The 12,573-nt window shown below is 41.8% G+C and overlaps 1 protein-coding gene across 16 annotated transcripts in view; it reads right to left on the bottom strand.

Annotated features, from left to right (window-relative positions):
• Positions 1-12,573, bottom strand: part of DLG2 (discs large MAGUK scaffold protein 2) — a 1,462,668-nt gene that overhangs the window by 36,844 nt on the left and 1,413,251 nt on the right. The gene's annotated exons all lie outside the window — the stretch shown is intronic.

Here is a 12,573-nt window from a genome sequence, read left to right as displayed (position 1 = left end):
ATAAAGTTACTCACGCTGCGTAAGTGTTTGCAGCACCAGGACCTAAATAGTCATAACTTGGCTAAGTGACAAGCAACGTAGGATGTCATCTTACAAGTATTTGAAGGATATGAACAACAAAGATGGAAAGGATTTATTCAGTGTGGTAACAGCAAACAAGAAAAATGGGATGAAATAAAGAAAGCGGAAATTTAGACTCAATATAAGGAAAAAACTTCTTGATAGTGAAATCAATTAGAATGTGGAATAGTCTCCCCCAAAGGAAGTGGAGAAATCTAGAATCACTTTGCACATTTAAAACGAATCTACTAATAATAAATACCCTGGGGAATAACACTGCACTTGAAGGTGAGAGGGGGAGAGGAAAGAAACGGATGACCTACTAGAAATTGGAGCAGAAAAAGGCCTAGGATTCTGTAATTAACTACCCATACACCTGTCACGAACTTGGGCTCCATGCCAGCTAAAGCTCCGAGTTAGACTATCTGAGTCACTGCACTAAGTAATATGGTCACCATGTAGTTTTCTTTTTTATGGTGCTCTCTACTGCTACAAAATTTAATTGGCATTATTAAAAATTTGATTTTTGTTTTGGCAATATTGTGCCAAGCAGATTGGATAATTCATTTCAAGGGAAATAAGTAGATGGCTTTTTAGTGGCATTCTACGCTCGGGTGCACCATGGAGTTGTCTCCCTGTAATTCCATAATTATGAGCAATGAGTCTGCTTTGTCACAAAGCACCAGCAGTTACATTTGTGTGCATATAATAGAAAGCATTGGCATGCTGCTCGCTTGTGTGTGCTCACGGCCCTTAATATATCTTGCAGTATCTATTAGAAAACTTCTTTTCAGGTTAAATTTAGTTTGGTTTTGGTCAGATGTTTTCCTAGCTCTTTTTCTTAATTGCCCATGATCAGAAAAGCACTGATTTGCAATTGAATATTGGTTGTTCCTTAGACTTGCAAGTGAAGTTTATGGCATTGATTTCCATTACTCAATATTTTCAGTTAATCTGATCCACTGGACAACATGTTATTAGTCATGCATGCTTTTACAAAAAACCTGCTTCTCCCCAGCCTTGCACCTTGAGTTAATCATTTCTACCACTACACTCCCCTTACACAGATGTACACAACAATGATAGGCAGTGCAGAAACAGGCCTATTGTGTATAGAGAATGATTTACATAAGGAACCTTATTATGCTGCCTTTTTGGAGTGCTGAGTAAAGAGAGACCTTAGGACTATAAGCATCAGGTTAAGAATACCTTACTGCACATTCAAAGACTGTCAGTGGACTCAAACTTTGATTCATCCAGTGTAGAGAAGGTAAGTATAATTCCATTTGAACATGAGCTAAATTAAAGTTAGATGATGAAGCAATCAAATTAGGAAAAAATTAAGTTATCACGCACACAGGGCTAGGTTAATAGGCATGACAGGAACATGCCCAGTGCCTGGCTCCTGGAGCCAGGGAATCGGGTCAGAGTCTCATCTTTCAGCTTTCATTTAAAACATTTGTATTTTTAGACTTCATGGTGTGATGAAAAGGTTTAAGGGTTTAAGCCAATTTTTAATGATTAGAGATCAGGGTCAGATCTATGTGTGTAGGGTGGGGGGTGGGGGAGGGGGTGTGTTGTTATCCCACATCTGCCTAGTGTGGGGTTCTTACACCTTTCTCTGAAGCATCTGGTACTAGCCACTGTCCAAGACAGGCTAAAGCACTAGATGGATCTTGGGTTTGATCCACTGTGGAAACTGCTATGTTCCTGAAAGTTTCCAAACATGGCCTGAGAATAACTGATGCAGTGACACTTGCCTGAGTCTGCAGCAACAGCACTGAGAAGTATGACCTGCACTATTCATCCCAATGAGGTAGTAACTCTGAAGTCCACCGCTCTGGAGGGCCTCCCACCAAAACCAAACTAATTAGTGGCTATTTTAAATACCTTGACTTAAATACTACTCTACGTACCATGCATTTTCTTTTCAATCAGTGGCACAAATTTCCTTAGATGCAGTTGAGAATATGAGCCAATTAATTATTAAGTTAATTTATCTGTGCATACCACAGCCTTCCTTAGGTTTAATTCAGGACATGAAGTAGCAAGCTATAAAAATAGCATGCACGTATAGTTAAATTGAGCTTAAACTTCCTTAGGTGTAGTTTAGAAGAAGAGGCAGCTAACTAGGACGATAACTGAGCTGTGAATTTAGGTGTTCTAAATATGGCCAGCAAATTTTCAATATCATTGTATGTTATAATTAATCATCTGTTCCCCATATAAAGATATATTGTATTAAATGACGTTAATCAACTCTCTCTCTGGCATCTGCAGAGTAGTAAACAATATTGCAAAATGCTACACACCTGTATCTAATGTTATAGAAAAATGGTTTAATAATATAGTGTGTGATCTGGGCAATAGTCTGACATCCTGCAATTAAACATCATGTGATTACAGTGCTGCAGAAACTGTAAAGACTACATAAGAATGCATATATATCTATAAGGGTGCAGAAACGTTTTGAGTGCCACATTGAAGTTGGCCTTTGACTGTTTAATCTTACAAGCTGCCTGTATGCAGAATAGATCTTCCCTATGTGGATCAAGTCCATTCTGTTGTGGGTTTTTTTGCATTTCTTTCACCTTCCCCACATACTCATATGTTGCACTTTGTTTCATATCATTTATACTTTCCATGTCCCATGCACTAATACAATGAAACCTTATTTGGATTGAACACCCTTCCTGAGAATAGTTCCTTTCAAATAAGAATAATAAACAAGTTTCCATTTATTTTAAATGCATGCAAACATTTCTATGGTCTTATGTTCAATAAGAGCCTGTATTTTCAAAACATACAATTGGGCCCAAATTTGACCTGACAATATCCCTTTAAGGTTCGCAGAACTATTTCATTATTAACACGAGTCTCTTTGAGTCATGCCGACTCCCTAGAGATGTCAGTGGCGTACATTGAAACTGAAGACTCAAGTCTTCCTTTACTTTCAGCTGCAAGCTTGGCCCAGCAGACTGTATTAATAAATTACTGTACAACTTCGTAAAGTGCTTTGAGATGCCCTGGAATGATCAGGAGACTAGGCATAGAAATTGTTGTGGCTGACTGCTGTTCCATCACCCACATTTCATTTCATTACTTCAGCAAAACAACAGGCTAGAGTGCTGATGTCAGCAGTCTCTCTACTATTCCTGGCCAAAGCAAGGAGAGAAACTTGTTCAGCCCAAAGGAGCAGGGCGAGGGAGGAGAAGGGGGAGCATGAGGCAATGAATGGGCTCAGGACAATGCTTAGAGTTACTCACAGCCAGAGTGCTAGAGTCATATTCACCACTGGCTTACACCAGCTTCTGCTGTCAGACAGCAGGGATCAAGGACCCGGTTGATGCAAAGCCCGCTGGAGAAGGGTTGCAGAGGAACAAACAAGACCCAACTTCTCCATCGGTGGGGCCTAGAAGTGGCCAGCACAAGTCTGAACTGTGGTGCTGGCAGGGGACAAGGGTGGTATTGAGGTGTGGTATTCCACATGTGCCCTCTGCAGTCTCCATCTGTGTGATACCCAAGGAGCCTCTGGTGGAACTTAAAGCTGCCGAGCAGAATGCCAGGAGAGAGGGTAGGGGTGAGGCTGGTGCTGTATGTGCAACTAACACCTCCCTGCGCTGGGGGAGTGGTGCGTTTACCTCGGATCTCGGGCAAACAGTTCTAGATGCAGAACTGTCAAATACTGATCTCCTGAGCCAATACCAAACATTCGTTAGAAATCTGAGTGCAGCCAAGATCTCTGCTCTGCACTTTGCTTCTTATAATCTCCATCCACTCCCTCAGGCTTCTCTCAAAGCACTGATCTATGATGAGTCAATCAGTGGGAGGTTCCCCTAGCAGGTTTAACTTCTGTGAAGAGCCTGGGTTAGTTTGTTTATTTTTATTGTTTTTATTTTCAATCAGTGGCCCTGTCACACTGCACACCCGGCGTGCACGTGCAGATAAAAGGAAAACAGAGAAACTCTGCTGAGTTTCTGCCAAAAACAGCATAGTGATGTCATTAAAGGAGAAACAGGCGACCACTACAGTTTACATATTCTTGCTGGAACAGCTATGACGTTATAGTAAATGCTGAAGCCCAATTCCCATCTGTCACCAGGCTGGCGGTGTCCCAAGTGCCCCCTCAAGGCCTCAGGGCAGCCCTACAATTGGCTGCTCAGTTCCTCAGTTAACTCAAAGAAGAGACTTTTACAAGTCCAATAACAACAGCCCTCCTTAGAAGCTGGTTATTAACTTAGAGGTAAAAAATAAACACACAAATCTTCCCTCCAGCTGGGCACAGCGCCAAACTCCCCTGGTGTTTCTGCTTTAGCAGGCTATTCCAGCCCTTTCTAGCTGGAGCGACTCCACTGGTCTCAGCTCTTCCCTGCAGGAGCCTCTCTCAATCACTGCAGTCTCTCTAGACAGAGCCTCCTGAGCTTCTCCCGCTCTCTGTAGCTTCCTGCTACCGTGGATGAGGGAACAGCTGAACTCTCTCAGGTGTGCCTCTGCAGTAAATCAAGGTTGTCTAGGCCCAGGCCTCCGGCCCACGGAGGGGCAAGCAACCTTGTTAACACCATCCTACTCTTGCTTTTTCCTGACACTGGCAGCGTTGCTTGATGTTGATGTTCTTGATGTTGATATCAGCCACAGAGGAAGAGGGCTTCATTCAACATCAAGGTTGCCAAGAGAGGAGAAAATAGTAACCTATTTTACAGTTTTACAGAAGGGATATTGGTCAATGATTTTCCCTTTTGGTTTCCTATCATGGTTAATTTGGACATAAAGATGTCTGACAAACATCTGTATAATAAGGACACAGGTAGAATATGCTGGGGTCATACAGTTAGGCTCAGATTCAGGAAATCACATGGGAACATGCTTAAATCCACCCGGGAGAGTCCATCCATATTCAGGACAGCACTTAGGCATGTAATTGATTTAAAGCACACACTTAAGTCCCATTGACATACATGGGAGTTACGCATGTGCTGTCCTTGATGCTTTCCTGAAGCAGGGTGCTTTTCTATCTTTTAAAATAAAGTAATTTGAGTACATTTAATGCTTCTTAGAAAGGTACCTGTGTTTATTCACAGGGCTGCACTAAGGACAGGCTTCCCAACATTGCCTCACCAATGTGTCTTAACCCTTCCCTGGAAGACCACACTTCTACATGGAAAAGAGTAGTTTAGTTTCAGTGTTGATGAAATCCTTGACCTTTTTGCTGGGACTTGCAGATAGACCACAGACAAGACAACTGTATTATTGAAAGGCACAATGTCAACTTGAAAAAAACAACTACACGTCCAACTGAAGAGTTTCTATCTAATATTGTGCAAAGTAACCCCTTAAGAAAACTGTCATTAGAATGGATTCAATAATATTTTTCTCTCTGTTTCCAATTCTTATATTTTGTGCATTTGACATCGCTTTGCAGTTTCTCAATTTCACTCTTGGTTTTGATCGTGCATACCTTTTCCCAGGCCTTACAGAAAGGAGTTCACCAACAGCAGGGCTGAAATGAAAGAGGCATCAGGCAGGTGTGTGCCCAGAGAATGGAGCAGACCTGAGCTTCTTTGGAATTGTTGCACTTAGGGCTAGAGCTAGGTGACACTTGTCAGACTAAACTTTTTTTTTTGGTTGCAATAAAGAAAGAAAGAAAGAAAGAAAGAAAGAAAGAAAGAAGATTTGGGTCAACTGAAACATTTTGGAAATTTGTGTCAAATTTGCCAAATTTTTTCAGTCAAAAAAAAATGCAGAGAAAGTCGAAACGTTTCATTTTGACAATCAAAATGAAACATTTTGATTTGAAATTACTTTTTGCTTTGAAATATACGTCAAGATTTTTTTTTTTAAAAAGGCACAAACTCAAAAATGAAACAAAACGTTTGTTCAACCTGGAATGACATTTTTTCAATTCTTTTCGGCGTGCACAGAGTGCCACAGAGTGACCTTTGCCCATGAAGGGGTACTCAGGAGGCAGCCATCCCAATGACAGGCCTTTATCAGACACTTTATTTTTAAAAAAGTGTCAAACAAGCCTGGATGACAGCATCCCTTTAAATTTGAAGAATATAAGTCACTTCCTGTCCTCATCTTAATTTTTGACTTTGCGTTTATATCCAGAACACTCCACAACTGAACTGTGCAGCAGAGAGCCCCTAATATTTGATAATGAGATGTAAATGTTTGTTTATTCTTTACAGAACAGTAATTCTGGAGTGGTAGCTAATATATAAACGGAATACGAATATCTGCTGAAAAACTATACCACACGACTTTTAGAGTAGGTTTTATGCCAATTAGCAATGCAGGTGTAGGAATAAAGGTTTCGTAAGAATGATGCCCAAACATTATTTGCAGATGCTCACTCAAAAGCTACATCAAAGCACATTTCAATCATTCTGAAGTGGGTGTACTTCAAGCAAAATACTGACTCATAAAACAATTCTGAAAACATACTCATTAAAATAAATGTGAATTAGTTGACATGCAGAACCATTTCCTATTCAACGCTCTTTTTCTAAGTAGAATGGGTGTTTGTTGTCTGGAAATTTTGTATCTCTAGCTATACAATCCAGGCAGTGAAGCGCCACACATTGCCCCTCCAGAAGAGGTAATATTCTCACTGACATCGTAATTGCACTGAGGAAAGTAAATGGCTCTGTGTGTTTTCAGATGTTCCTACCTAACCTCATCTAGTTAAGCATTGATATTACACACCCATCACTGTGTAGTCTGAGCTCCTAAATAGTTACTTTACTAAACAATGTGTTTGATCACTCTAAGGAAGTGGTAGAAGGGGAGAGGCAAGTAACCCCTTGTCACTTTCACTTCATGTTCGTGAGCAAGTGAAAACCATGTGCTAGTGAGGGAGAGGGCAGGTGAGTGGGTGTTTGGGTGGGAACTGAGAGGCCCATGACCCTTCCCCAGTATGGACTAGAATGCCCGCTACATCTTTTAAAAAGGCTAAACATGCTCATAATTAGTCTCTGGTAGTTTCTGGCCAAGAGTTTTGTAGCACAGATATTGAAGGTCCTGGTTGCACGTGACTCCTTGCTATGAAGTCAGTGCTATTAGTCCATCACTCTCAGGAGAAACTGTTTAGAGGCTCTCTTTGACCATTATTATATTTACAAATTAAAACAACCATTCTAGGCTTCAGTAATATGTCCTATGAGGCTGAGCACCTGAGAGGATGGGAGGAAGAACACAGCCTGATTAACAGCTTCAGAGGCATTATGCCTTAGAACAATGCCTCCATCTGCTCCTAGGTTAAGTAACTTGCCCAAGGAGACATCAAGAAACAGTAAGAGAGCCAGGAGTCAGACCTTCAACCTGATCACCCCATTAACTGGAGGCATATATCTCCCACTGACGTGAATAGGGCCTCAGCAGTCATCCCTCTCTCTTAGTCCCTTGCTCAAACCTTCTGATCATATCCCCTTTACATCACTACAAGAAGAAGAAACATTTTGTTCTAAGGATAAAAATTAAAAACAAAGGTGCTTTTTATTCTAATATAAAAAAACAAATTGTTTTCCCTAAGCAAATCACCTGTCTAAATTCCATTGAAAAACCTTATCCTTCCTTCAAAGACAAGTGATTACCTCTCAACTATGATGAGAGAGTGGGAAAGTTGTTTGTTTCTGGACATTTCAAAGAGGTAAACCAGCTAGAAAACCATGATCTAGTTCTGCATGTGCTCTATTCAAGTTTCCCAGAAGTGTAGAAAATGTAACATTCAGTTCTCACACTGAACAAATTTCATGTAAACAAGTTATTTCTAAAACCAATAGGTGTCCAATAATTGCCTTGCGCTGAGACAACAAAACATATTTTTGTTCTGGGAAAAAAACATAATGTATTTGTTGGAGTGTTATTGATGGCTTGTTCTATTTATATACCAGAGTTCACATTGTAAATTAGTGTGGAAGAACATACTTTGCGATGATAACATTTCAGTGTTTGTACCAGATTGTATCTAAAATATTCACTACGGTTTGAGGTGAGATGAGCCTAAATCAAACCCTCACATTCAAGTGTCCCCAAACTTGGGATCTGGATCCATATTCAATCTTTTTACTCAGGCTCATTTCTAAAATATTCCTAGTCACCCACCTTTTCTTTCTGATACTACACTTGTGGCAGATTAGGCACACACACAGAGGCAAGCAGATTGCTCCTAGACACAATGGTTTCCAGTTCCTGGGGAGTACAACCACAAGATTCTCCTTTTTCTACGACAGCAGTCAGAATACAAACTGATGCTCCAATTTATTTCAAGACTTAGGCCTGGTCTACACTGGGGGAGGAGGGGTGTCGATATAAGATATACAACTTCAGCTACGAGAATAGCGTAGCTGAAGTCGATGTATCTTAGTTCGACTTACCTCCCGTCCTCACAGTGCAGGATCGACGGCCGCGGCTCCCCCATCGACTCCGCTTCCGCCTCTCGCCCTGGTGGAGTTTCGGAGTTGACGGGAACGTGTTCAGGGATTGATTTATCACATCTAGACGAGATGCGATAAATTGATCCCCGATAGATCGATCGCTACCCGCCGATCCGGCAGGTAGTGTGGACGTACCCTTAGTACTCATTCTAATGACAGTGCTCAGAGTTCTCAGCACAATATAACATGGGTAGCCACTCCCAGTAGCTAGGAGAAAAACAGACCTGGAAGGACTGTTGCAGAGCAGAGAAAAGTCCGTGGAGTTAGGTTATGGGGGAGAAGTCTGACTGAGAAAGGAAACAAAGATGTTTAATTCAGAGTCAGTGCCTACACCACCTTCACTAAATCTCCTACACCTGGCCCTTGTGGGCAGATTCACTTTGTTTAATTTGTTTTCAACCTCTGTTCCACTTAGTAATTCATCCCACATGTAATCCTACACATTTTAATTTTCGACACTTCCATTATCTTTCACTAAACACCTATTGCTAGTCTCTTAATGCCAAATTTAGAAGAAGGGGGAAAAAGTACTGTATCTGACACACACACACATTTGGACTGTTAATCCACAGCTGGTACCCGCTGCCTCATTATCAGAAGGAAATTAAACTAGAGGGAATTCAGAGAAATGCAACAAAAATAACGGCAATAGAAGGGATTGGTGTACAAAGAAAGATCAAGGGCTGTCATGTGCAATTCTTACTCACTTGCATTAGTGTAACCCTGTCAGGGTTCCCTCCCCATTCTGAACTCTGGGGTACAGATGTAGGGACCAGCATGAAAGACCCCCTAAGATTATTTCTACCAGCTTAGGTTAAAACTTCCCCTTGTCCTTATACGGTATTGCTGCCACCACCAAGTGATTTAGCCAAAGATTCAGGAAAAGGACCACTTGGACTTCCTATTTCCCCAAAATATTCCCCCAAGCCTCTTCACCCCCTTTCCCGGGGAAGCTTGAGAATAATATGCCAACCAATTGCCTTTAATAAAAGTACAGACCAGACCCTTTATCTTTAGGACACTAAAATTAACCAAGTATCAGAGGGGTAACCGTGTTAGTCTGGATCTGTAAAAAGCAACAGAGTCCTGTGGCACCTTACAGACTAACAGACGTATTGGAGCATAAGCTTTCGTGGGTGAATACCCACTTCGTCAGATGCATGTAGTGGAAATTTCCAGAGGCAGGTATAAATATGCAGGCAAGAATCAGTCTAGAGATAACAAGGTTAGTTCAATCAGGGAGGATGAGGCCCTCTTCTAGCAGTTAAGGTGTGAACACCAAGGAAAGAGAAACTGCTTTTGTAGTTGGCTAGCCAGTCACAGTCTTTGTTTAATCCTGAGCTGATAGTGTCAAATTTGCAAATGAACTGAAGTTCAGCAGTTTCTCTTTGAAGTCTGGTCCTGAAGTTTTTTTTGCTGCAAGACGGCTACCTTTAGATCTGCTATTGTGTGGCCAGGGGGGTTGAAGTGTTCTCCTACAGGTTTTGTATATTGCCAGTCCTGATATCTGACTTGTGTCCATTTATCCTTTTACGTAGGGATTGTCCAGTTTGGCCAATGTACATAGCAGAGGGGCATTGCTGGCAGATGATGGAGTATATTACGTTGGTGGACGTGCAGGTGAATGAGCCGGTGATGTTATAGCTGATCTGGTTAGGTCCTGTGATGGTGTCGCTGGTGTAGATATGTGGGCAGAGTTGGCATCGAGGTTTGTTGCATGGATTGGTTCCTGAGTTAGAGTTACTATGGTGCGGCGTGTGTGGTTGCTGGTGAGAATATGCTTAAGGTTGGCGGGTTGTCTGTGGGTGAGGACTGGCCTGCCTCCCAAGGCCTGTGAAAGTGAGGGATCGTTGTCCAGGATGGGTTGTAGATCACTGATGATGCGTTGGAGAGGTTTTAGCTGAGGACTGTAGGTGATGGCCAGTGGAGTTCTGTTGGTTTCTTTCTTGGGCTTGTCTTGCAGCAGGAGGCTGGCTGCTGAGTCTTGCCCACATGCTCAGGATTTAGCTGATCACCATATTTGGGGTCAGGAAGGAATTTTCCTCCAGGGCAGATTGGCAGAGGCCCTGGGGGTTTTTCACCTTCCTCTGCAGCGTGGGCACGGGTCACTTGCTGGAGGATTCGCTGCACCTTGAAGTCATTAAACCATGATTTGAGGACTTCAATAGTTCAGATATAGGTTAGGGGTTTGATACAGGAATGGGTGGGTGAGATTCTGTGGCCTGCGTTGTGCAGGAGGTCAGACTAGAGGATCATAATGCTCCCTTCTGACCTTAAAGTCTTTGATTCTAAATGAGGGGCTAACCGAATAGGGAGAAAAGTAGTGGATATGGATAGGACAATGTGGAATGGCAGAAAGCATCAGAACCTGAATTTCTCTTGACCATCTGAGTCACTGTACGGAGTGACTCAAGAGGATAATCATTCCAAGCGGAAGTCTTTGGCATTTCCCCACACATTCATTCTAAGACAACACATCTTAACCTCAAACACTCTGCATTCTTCCTCCTGGAGCAGTCACAACTCATTCACAAACATGACACTCTCTTTGGAGTGGAAAGCATCTATCGAAGTTTGTATGCTTAATCCAGAGCGATGCACTCTTGTCATCACCTCAGAGATTGCTTACATCACCTCTCAAGAGTTCCTAATTTCTTTCAGCAGCTGGAGAAAGAAAACTGCCTTGAGCTGAGTCTGTACATGTAGCCCCACGTCTGTCCATACTATATAAAGGCAAGAAGTAAATAAACTCAGTGTCTAGTTGTGACACTGAGCCAGAAAGGGTTAAGCAACTAGCAGGCTACATGACCCAAATTCAACCTTTAGAGACATATTACTAGTTAATGATTGTATGTTTTTGTGTGTTTAAGAACATAAGAGCATAAGCACATAAGAATGGCCGTACTGGGTCAGACCAAAGGTCCATCCAGCCCAGTATCCTGTCTACCAACAGTGGCCAATGCCAGGTGCCCCAGAGGGAGGGAATCTAACAGGTAATGATCAAGTGAACTCTCTCCTGCTGTCCATCACCACCCTCTGTTTATGTATGTATTGTTAGAGGTTGACAATGTAACCAAACGGTTCCTGTCTGTCACTGTATTCTGTAAGTGATCAAAGGGAGATGTTAACATTTAGATGGACTGTGAATGCAGTAATATCATTGTCTTTATTTTTCTTTGAAGTATGTAGTAAATTTCCTGTAAATGGTGGGAGATGGGCAGTTGCCTTATGCTAATTCATGTAGCTAATTACTGGTGGTGCTTAGGAAATAGGTCTTACTTCAAAGCCACAATACTTCATCCAAGAAACACTTGCTGTCAAGAGGCTGCCAGAGAATTATAAAAAGAACTATAGGTCCCTGATCCTGTATCTCAGAGCTGCTAAAGCTTCATCAGGGGAAGTTTCAGTCACAAGACTGAGGGCTCCAGCTCCAGTCTGGATCACCCTGATATTGGACATTGGACTATAACCCATGGAACTAATTCTGAAAGAACTCTTGGCAACTCTAAAGCTCACCACCTCTACTGTGAAACCGACCTAAGAATTTTATTTATGTGTGTATGTATAATGATCTTTTAACCTATACTCTCGTTTCTTTTTTAATATGTTTTAGTTTAGTGAATAAGGATTGGCTGTCAGTGTTTATTTGGGTAAGATCTGAAATATTCATTGATTTGGTGGGTAATATGTCCGATCCTTTGGGATTAGTAGAACTTTTCATATGATGAACAAAATTTTCAGTAATCTTCATCATATCTGACTTGGCTGTCTGGGTGGGAGCCCAAGGCTGGATTGTTTTAAGGGAGATGTGTTTTTGGCTTCTGGGTAACCAGCAAGGTATTGTAGAAGCTATTTTGTTGCTGGCTTGGTGAATCTAAGTACAAGAATAACCACCAATTTTGAGGATTGTCTGCCCCGTTCTTTGCAGTTTGCCCTGATTGAGCGATCTCAGTGTGGCCCCCCTGGGACCCTGGTCACACTAGTGGATAATGGATTTTGTTTTTTAAAGTGAATGTAGAGTTGAAAAGCACTGACAACACAGGGCTCCAACAGAAATAGAAAATAACTATTTGCACAT

The sequence above is a fragment of the Trachemys scripta genome, chromosome 1, assembly GCF_013100865.1.
Source record: "Trachemys scripta elegans isolate TJP31775 chromosome 1, CAS_Tse_1.0, whole genome shotgun sequence".
NCBI classification, from domain to species: Eukaryota; Metazoa; Chordata; order Testudines; family Emydidae; genus Trachemys; species Trachemys scripta.
This window is presented reverse-complemented; position numbering and strand designations above follow the sequence as displayed.